The 9,626-nt window shown below is 43.2% G+C and overlaps 1 long non-coding RNA gene across 1 annotated transcript; it reads right to left on the bottom strand.

Annotated features, from left to right (window-relative positions):
* Positions 1 to 7,024: 7,024 nt before the first annotated feature.
* Positions 7,025 to 8,215, bottom strand: LOC106535394 (uncharacterized). The gene is made up of 2 exons (XR_001312438.1): positions 8,063 to 8,215; positions 7,025 to 7,573 (listed from the first exon to the last, which is right to left on the bottom strand). It is a non-coding gene; the product is annotated as an uncharacterized LOC106535394 (long non-coding RNA).
* Between the last annotated feature and the right edge of the window lie 1,411 nt (positions 8,216 to 9,626).

Below are 9,626 nucleotides of genomic sequence, written 5' to 3'. Positions count from 1 at the left end.
ACACACACACACACACACACACACACACACACACACACACACACTCACTCACACACCAAATGTGTTTTTATGTAAGCTTGTTAGTTAGTCTTATCACTTTGTTAGTTTATTTGCCTTAGAACTGATTAGTCTGTTAAAACGAGAGCTTAATTGTAACCTCTTTCTTATATTTTTGTTTTCAATAAAAGCCTGGTTACGTTGTATCATGCAGAAAAATAATTAATGACTCTTGTTTTCTATGGTTTAYAAACTGGGTGTTTTTTGCCAACGGGCCCCAGAACCCTTATTTAAACACAARTGAAACATTATATATGTTATTCAGGAGGTGTTTATTAACACACAAAACATATATACACACAGCTCTGGAAAAGAGGGCACTTTAAAATGATCAYTTTCTATGATTTTACCCTTTTAGGTATATGTTTGTGTAAAGTGAACATTTTTTATTCTGTGAACCATTGACATGTCTACAGAATTCCAAGCAAAATTTTAGTATTTGCAGAAAATAAATGGTCAAAATGACGACAAAGATGCAGTACTTTCAGACCTCAAATAATGCACAGAAAACAAGTTCATATTTATTTAGAAACAACAAAATTAATGTTTTAACCCAGGAAGAGTTCAGAAATAAATATTTGGTGGAATGACTTCCAACTGCGTCTGAAACTGTGTAGTGGTCTCTTAGTTTTTGATTAATTTCAGCTGAGATAAACTATCTGTTCCTCTTCTACAGTTTTGAAGACTCTTTCACATGGCACCTCCTCTAAAACAAACAACACAGCTTTCATATGAATCAGGTCCTTTTCAAAAGACTTGAGTTGAAACAGTTCAACACCTGTGTAACGTAACGAGGCCTCGTGTCACATGATTATGAGCGCACTGCCTTCTGGCTCAGCTTCCGCCTCACCAAGACAGACCGGTGCAGCACCCACATCACTGCAAATGTAGCACCAATCCGCCTGTCGATCTCTCGCTCCATTCTTTCCTCATTCGTGAACAAGACCCCAAAATACTTAAACTCCTCCACTTGGGGCAGGACCTCCTCCCCGTCCTGGAGAAGACAACCTACCCTTTTTCAGCTCAAGACCATGGTCTTGGATTTGGAGGCACTGATCCTCATCCCAGCCACTTCACACTCGGTTGTGAACTGCTCCAGTGAGAGCTGTAGATCACGATCAGATGAAGCTAATAGGACCACATCATCCACAAAAAGCAGAGATATGATCCTAAGGTCACCAAAACAGATCCCCTCAACACCTCAGCTGCACCTAGAAATTCTGTCRATTAAATTTATTAACAGAATCAGTGACAAAGGGGCAACCTTGGCAGAGTCAACTCTCACCGGAAATGAATCCGACTTACTACCGGCAATGCAGACCAAGCTCTGGCACCAGTCGTAAAAGGACCTAACAGCCCGTATCAACGGGCCTGGTACCCCATACTCCCGGAGTACCCCCCACAGGAGTCCTTGAGGGACATGTACGAACGCCTTCTCCAAGTCCACAAAACACATGTAGACTGGTTGGGCATCTCCCACACACCCTCCAGGACCCTGCTGAGGGTGTAGAGCTGGTCCACTGTTCCACAACCAGGACGAAAACCACACTGCTCTTCCTGAATCTGAGATTCAGCTATCCGACAGATCCTTCTCTCCGGGACCCCTGAATAGACCTCACCAGGGAGGCTTAGAAGTGTGCTCTCCCTATAGTTGGAACACACTCTACGGTCCCCCTTTTTAAATAGGGGGACCACCACTCCGGTCTGCCAAGCCAGGGGAACTGTCCCCAATGTCCATGCGATATTATAGAATCGCATCAACTAACGCAACCCCACAACATCCAGAGCCTTAAGGAACATCGGGCAAATCTCATCCACCTCAGTTGCCTTGCCACAGAGGAGTTTCCTAACTACCTCGGTGACCTCAGCACCAGAGAATGGAGAGTCCAACCCAGGGTCCTCAGGCTCTGCTTCCTCATGGGAAGACATGTTAGTGGGATTGAGGAGGTCTTCAAAGTATTCTGCCCACCAACCCACAGCGTCCTTAGTTGAGGTCAGCAGCGCACCATCCCCGTCATAAACAGTGTTGGTGGCAAAATGCTTCCCCGCCTGAGATGCTGGATGGRGGACCAGAATTGCCTCAAAACCCCGCGGAAGTCTTTTTCCATGGCCTTTCCAAACTCCTCCCACTCCTGAGTTTTTGCCTCAGCAACCACCCAAGATGCAATCCACTTGGATTGCCAATACCTATCGGCTGCTTCCGGAGTCCTACAGGCCAAAAAGACCCAATAGGACTCCTTCAGCCTCATTGCCAGTGTCCACCAGCCGGTTCGAAGGGTTGCCGTCACAACAAGCACAGACAACCTTATGGCCATAGCTCAGGTAAGCCGCCTTGACAATGGAGGCACGGAACATGGCCCACTCAGAATCAATGTCCCCCACCTCCCCCGGAACGTGTTTGAAGTTCTCCTGGAAATGTGAGTTGAAGCTCCTTTTGACAGGAGTCTCTGCCAGATGTTCCCAGGTCTCACTGTCATTGCCCACGTGAGCATTGAAGTCCCCTATCAGAACAATGGAGTCCCCATTAGGAGCGAGTCCAGGGACTCACTTCCAGGTACTCTAGGGGATTAATCGTCATAGTAATCATCGGCTAGATACCACAATCAAAAATCATGATAATTTTTTTGCCAATATTTCCCAACCCTAGTCACTATTCTACCTTTTAATAAATATGTAACATTTTTTGTTAATAATCATAAGTATTTAGAACAGATGACTTGAAATTGCTGAAAATGTTCAGTTTTAAGAATTTTTTTTGTATAGACTAGGGAGGAGACCCAGAGGAAGACCCAGGACACGCTGGCAGGACTACATTTCTTAGCTGGCCTTTGAACGCCATGGGATTCCCCCAGAGTGGCTGGCCCAAAATTTAATACTGGAGGTGGGGCACGTTGGCAAGTGCCTGGAGGACAGGCTTTTGCCCATGGAGCCTAACCCGGCATAGCCCAAGAGGAGATGTAGGTTCCCATTCCCATGGGCTCAATACCTGTGGGAAGGGTCGGGTGCAATGGGCAGTGGTCGAAGGCGAGGACCCTGGTGGTCTGATCCTCGTCTACAGAAGCTGGCTCTAGGGATGTGGAACATCACCTCTCTAGTGGGGAAGTAGCCTGATCTGGTGTGTGAGGTTGAGAGGTTTTGATTAGATTTAGTTGGATTCACCTTGATGCACCACTCTGGCTCTGGAACCAGCCTTCACGAGAGGGTTGGACACTCATCCACTCTGGAGTTTCCCTAGCTGAGAGGCACAGAGCAGGAATGGGCATATTTATTGCCCCCTATCTTGGTGCCTGTATGTTGGGGTTTACCCTGGTGAATGAGAGCGTAGCCTCCCTCTGCTTCCCTGTTGGGGGATGGGTCCTGACTGTTGTTTGTACCTACGCGCCTAACAGCATTTCAGATTATTCACCACTTTTGGAGTCCTTGGAGGAGATACTGGAGAGCCCTCCTGATGGAGACCCCCTTGTTCTGTTGGGGGACTTCAGCGCTCACATGGGCAATGACAGTGAGAGCTGGAGGGGTGTGGATGGGAGGAATGCCCCAGACCCCGCTCTGAACCCAAGCAGTGTTGTGTTCATGGATTGTCCATAACAAACACCATGTTCAAGCATAAGGGTGTCCATAAGAGCTCTTTGCACCAGAACACCCTAGGCCACAGTTCGATGATCAACTTTGTTGTCGTCTCATCTGATCTGTGGCTGCATGRCTTGGACAATCAGGTGAAGAGAGGGGCGGAACTGTCAACTGACCACTAACTGGTGGCGAGTTGGCTTCGATGGTGGGGGAGAATGTCGTTCAGACCTTGCAAACCCAAATGTATAGTGAGGGTCTGCTGGGAATGTCTGGCAGAGTCTCAAGTCAGACTGAGCTTCAACTCACATCTCTGGGAAAACTTTGTACATGTTCCGGGGGAGTTGGGGGACATTAAGTCCAAGTGGGCCATGTTCCGTACCTCCATTGTCGAGGTGGCTTACCTGAGCTGTGGCCCCAAGGTTGTCAGTGCCTGTCGTGGGGCAATCCTTAAACCCGCTGGAAGACACCGTTGATAAGGGATGCTGTCAGACTGAAGAAGGAGGTCTATTGGATCTTTTTGGCCTGTGGGACTCTAGAAGCAGCTGATGGTAGCGAAATTTCAAGCAGATTGTGGCTCAGGTGGTCAATAAGGAAAACCTCAGGCATGGGAGGTGTTCGGAAAGGCCATGGAAAAAGACTTCTGTATGGTTTTGAGGTGATTCTGGTCCACCATCTGGCATCTCAGGGGGGAAAAGCAGTTCACCACAAACAATGTTTATGGTGGGSATGGTGCATTGRTGACCTCAACTTGGGACATTGTTGGTCAGTGTGTGGAATACTTTGAAGACCCCCTCAATCCCACCAGCATGTCTTCCATGAGGAAGCAGAGCCTGGTCATCCTGGTCATGGAACACTGGACCAGCTCTACACACTCAGCAGGGTCCTAGAGAGTATATGGGAGTTGGCTCAACTAGTCTACATGTGTTTTCTGGACTTGGAGAAGGCATTTGACCATGTCCCTCTGGGAGTCCTGTGGGAGGAACTCCAGGAGTATGGGGTATCAGTCCCGTTGATTCAAGCTGTTAGGTCCCTGTGCACCCGGCGTCAGAGCCTGGTCCCCATTCCGGTAGTAAATATGGCTCGTTTCTATTGGGAGGTGAACTCTGCCAAGGTTTCCCTTTGTCAACAACTCTATTCATAACTTTTATGGACAGAATTTCTAGGTGCAGCCAATGTGTTATGGGGATCTGTTTTGGTGGCCTTAGGTCCTGCCCCAAGTGGAGGAGTTTACATATCTTGAGGCCTTGTTCATAAATGAGGGAAGAATGGAGCGGGAGATTGATAGGCGGATTGGTGCTGGTTCTGCTGTGATGTGGGCATTGTACCAATCTGTTGCGGTAAAACAAGAGCTGAGCCAGAAGGCAAAGCTCTCGATTTACTGATCAATCTACATTCCTACCCTCATTTATGGTCATGAGCTTTGAGTAGTGACCAAAAGAACAAGATCGCAGATACAAGTGGCRGAAATGATATTCCTCTGCAGGGTGTCCCTTAGAGACAGGGTGAGAAGCTCGGTCATCAGGAAGCAAGCAGACTGCCGGTCATGGAGATAACAGCACCTGCAGCAGGAAATGAGGACAGGAGAGCTTATTTCTATGTTGCCATGTGATGTTATTTGTTGGTGTTTTTAACTTTCACAGGCTCTGAAATGTAAAATAAATTTGAAACAGTTTTTGAAAAAAATTTAACTTAAAAAAATCTGTACCTGAAAAATGAGGGAAAATCCATGTAAATTACAGACAATCCATACAACTTGACTTGTATGATTTTGTCTTGCTGTCTGAGTTTGTTTTATTGAAATTGCAATACACTGTAGGAGGTAGGCTTATGGTGAAATAAGCCTTCCTACATATCTCTCATAACAAGGTTATGAGGAAAGTTTTACCAAGGTATTTTCTCATTACTTTAATATCTTGACTGTGCAAAGTGACAAGTGACACAATAAGGGAATGTTCAGACGAGTTCAAGTTGATTCATAAAAGACTATGCAATCATTTATTTACACAAACTGAACAGATCATAAGTACACTTGATTGTGGTTTTCCTATAACAAGCCTCAAAGTTAAATGAGATAAAACTCGCGTCCGAATTTTAATTCACATTAAACTCAGATTACTTATATAGAACAGTAAACGTCAGTTCTGATGTTAACAAACAAACAATTTACTCACACTCTTTAGCTTAAGTTTTGGCAAATAAAGAATAGAGGAAAGGATGAAAATAAGCTTGGTGTTCTACTACTCTTATTTTGTTAAGGGTGTTACAACCGGATCAGCACGTCCTCTTTGCGCTGAGATCTCCACGACACGTCACCCAGAACATGACAGCGTTACCTGTTGCTGGCTTCTTAACCAAACCCTGGGTAGTCACTGCTTCACCTCCGATCASTCAGGGAACGTTTTGATCGGCCCGCTCTCTGTTCCTCGGCGAAAAGTGTTATTTTAGGCAACTTTCGTCTGCTTCGATCTTCGCCAGAAAGATTCAAGCTGATGCATCTGGTTTCTCCTTTCAAAATAAAATTCTCCCCTCGGGAGTTGAAAAACACTTAGAGACTTGAGTCTCAGTGTGGGACGGTCGGCGGCTTGCCTCTGCCCTGGCCGTTAGATCCCCCTAATTGGCTTATGGGCCAGATCTATCGGGCCAAGCTGGTTTCTCCTGGGAGAAAACCCAGCGTTACTTCCCAGTTCGGCATCCAGGAAGAAGTGTTCCCTCACTCAAAGACGTCCGTGTTAGTAATAGAAGCGGATGACTTTGGTTCCGCCCTCAGGCGTTAAGAATGAGTCGGGAAAAGAAGAAAGATGAGGCTTTGCCAGCCAGGCGCCAGCCAAGGATAAATTCTGTGGTTGTTTAACAGAATATGATAACATTTCTTTTCAACTTTTCCTCTGGTAAGACTCTAAGAGAAATCACTGTAAAACATTTATGATGATTAATTAACATTTCTGTTTAAATAATCAGTCTGAACCTTTTGTTAGTCCAGATAAATGAAAGATTTTCTCAAGAAAAACTCACAATCATATTACTGTTTCCAGTAAAATAAAAACACAATGAAAACATGGTAATGATTTTCTCTGTGATTTTTATACCATTAATTAATCTTTTAGGCACGATAAAAGAGTAGAAGTAATTCCACTTTCTTTGTGACAGTCATTATATGATTTAACAAATGCATAAACATTCTTAGTTAAACAACAAATGAATCGCAAACAGAAAAGATTGTTCTGTTCATTATCTGATTAAGAGAACTGAGAAATTCTCTTCTAGGTTGAAATGGCATGTCATGGCCTAAATAGTTTGTGACAGATTTCCTGCCTTCTCAGTAGGCCTGTCCGAGGCCTGCTTCGAGGCAGTAAATCTTGTTTCTTCACTCGAGAAGTAGCCCTACAACAGAAAATTGTAACAGGACTGTGCAGCTCTTTATTTGAAAATTTGTGCATCAAGGCCATTTTTGAGACCTTTCTTTGTAGTCGGACATCCATATGTTAACTGAGATGACAATGTTTGGTGCCTGGTTTGGGACAAGGAGAATATAACAACTGGTAAACTATTCTAGAGTGCAAAAGTGATTACTTCTAGAAGAGCTTGTCCTGAACATAAAACACTTCATCTGAGAGAAAACATAAGAAAAACAACGGGGCCATAAAACCTGATGACATTTAGGTCAGACTCAGCAGAGGCCACTGACTCTTGGCCTCAGGATTATGCTGGGATAGACAGATGTGCAAAATATTTTTCTACAAAAATAGCGCTGTTCTCAGATCAGTTCATCTCCACTTCTTTTGATTCCTCTGTCAATCACTGCTGGATGAAGCTCTCAGTCCAGAGTCTCTCTGCATACAAGCTACTCCTGCTTCAATATCTGTGGATCATCATGATACAGCTCCTCTTCTTCCAGAAAAACACAATAAAAGCTCAGAGCCTTCTTAAGAAAGGTTGAGACCTCCAGCTGTAGAGAGAAGAAGAAACAACAGAAGAAACAAGTATTTTAGAGACACAAACTTCAATCACAACACATTGAGCAACATTTTTGTTCAAACTTTGTCAGCAACTGTTGGACTCAACCAACAGTGTTAGTTACAGTGTTCCAGATACTGAGATCAGATGTGGTGTGGTAGTAGCTGACAGTCATTTCAACATCCTCCAAGCTCTAACAGGTCAGCTGTGAAACCACATGGTGACATCAGATCTTATTTTGAGTTGGCTTCATTCCTTCCAGTAATACTTGCTGTTTACTTCTTTTCTTGTCCTTCTATTCAATCCTGAAACCAGTCTCTGTTGTCCTCTCAGTTCCTGTTCTTCTCTCATAAGTTCCTTCAGAAATACAGTTACTGAGAAGCCGCAGTTTTACAGGAAACACTGGGTTTTTGTTTTGAGACGAACTGGCTTTAGTTCAATTCTGCTGAATCAACAGGAACCACTCCAACCTTCTACTGACCTCAGAGTCTCCAGACTGTAATCTGGACTCTTCTGAAGATCCAACAGCTGCTCAACATCGGGATCRAGCAGGTTGTTGAGATTCAGGTACAGATGTCTCAGATGGGAGGGGTTGGACTTCAGAGCTGAACTCAGAAAAAYGCAGCTGATCTTTGACAACCTGCAGCTCCTCAATCTGAATAAACAACAAAAGATGTAAGTTTAGAAAAGAAAAGAATTCAAGACTTTTAAAGACACAGTCTGACATGGTAAAACAACATCAGTCCTTTGTCTGTCTGGGGTCGGCTAAATGCCTGCAGTTCACGCATGCTCATTGGTTTAAGGAAAACCCATAATTTTAGTTTATTTTTGTTTGTCACCTCTCAGCCTTCATTCCACCTCAGTCTCTTTTTCTCTCTCCCTCTTTTACTCTGACCCARACATCCACTCATTACAACCCTGAATGTGTTTTAACGTAAACCTGCCTTTACCTCACTTGTTTAGAAACAAGCTCGTTAGTTAGTTTTATCGCTTAATGTCAGTCAATTTGCCTTAGAACTGATAAGTCTGTCATTAAGASAGCTCAATTGTAATCTCTTTTTCTTTTGTTTTATTTTTTTTTTWAAAAACTGGTTARGTTGTAACAGGCAGAAAATTAATGACTTATTATTTTCTGTGGTTTGAAAACTGGGTATTTTTGCCAATTGGGCTCCTGAACCCTTGATAAACTACTACAGGGATATATATGATATTTCAAAGTGGTGTTTATTTACATATTGAACTTTGAAAAACTTTGTTCCAACTGTACAGACAAGTGTGCTTTAGCAACTTCTCCATWGTTTCCTGGGGCAGAAAAGACAGCCTGTCACAGTCACTGATTTAAATTCAACAGAGGTTGATCAGAGCCGAGCTGCTAGTATTACTTTTAAAGGCAAATAAAATGGGCAATTAACATGTTTGACCCGTTTAAAGTTTTTGGRCCAGATGATATTTTCTCACCTCTCTTTCAAAGAGGACTGGAATTCTTTCTGGACACAATTACTAGAATATATGTTGCTTGTCTTGCAAACYGTTATGAACCAGTTGGGTGGAAGATGGCAAAAATAGTCTTTCTGCCCAAACCTGGAAAGTCATTGTAGCATGAACGATCCCTCTTTTCACATGACGTCTTGACCATACAAGTCATGTTTTCTAACTGAACTAAACTGTGTTCTTTAAAAAGCTTTCTTAAAGTCAAACTTTTACCTAGCTCTTTGTTCTGTCCTTCAAAGAAAATTGAGCTACAGTTTAAGTGTCTGTTTAATCATTTGTGATTTATTATGTAAAAAAAAATATTCATTACATTTTTAACATGATTTTTTCTTCTTTTCAGCTGGTATTATTCAAGTGGCATCAATGGATGCATCAGAACAATGGTTCAGTTAGTTTTTATTGTCCTTCCAAATGAGTTTACAAGGTAAAAAGATAGATACTGGGGTCCCAGATGACAGCAATGAAAAAAAAAACAATAAGGAATTTGAAGATAAAAAAGAAAAAAGAAAAAAAGGACAGTGCATTGCATTGAATGTATTGCAACAACTGTCTAA

The sequence above is a fragment of the Austrofundulus limnaeus genome, unplaced genomic scaffold (assembly GCF_001266775.1).
Source record: "Austrofundulus limnaeus strain Quisiro unplaced genomic scaffold, Austrofundulus_limnaeus-1.0 Scaffold1441, whole genome shotgun sequence".
Lineage (NCBI taxonomy): Eukaryota > Metazoa > Chordata > Actinopteri > Cyprinodontiformes > Rivulidae > Austrofundulus > Austrofundulus limnaeus.
The sequence above is the reverse complement of the archived record's forward strand: the minus strand, read 5'-3'. Positions and strand labels throughout refer to the sequence as shown.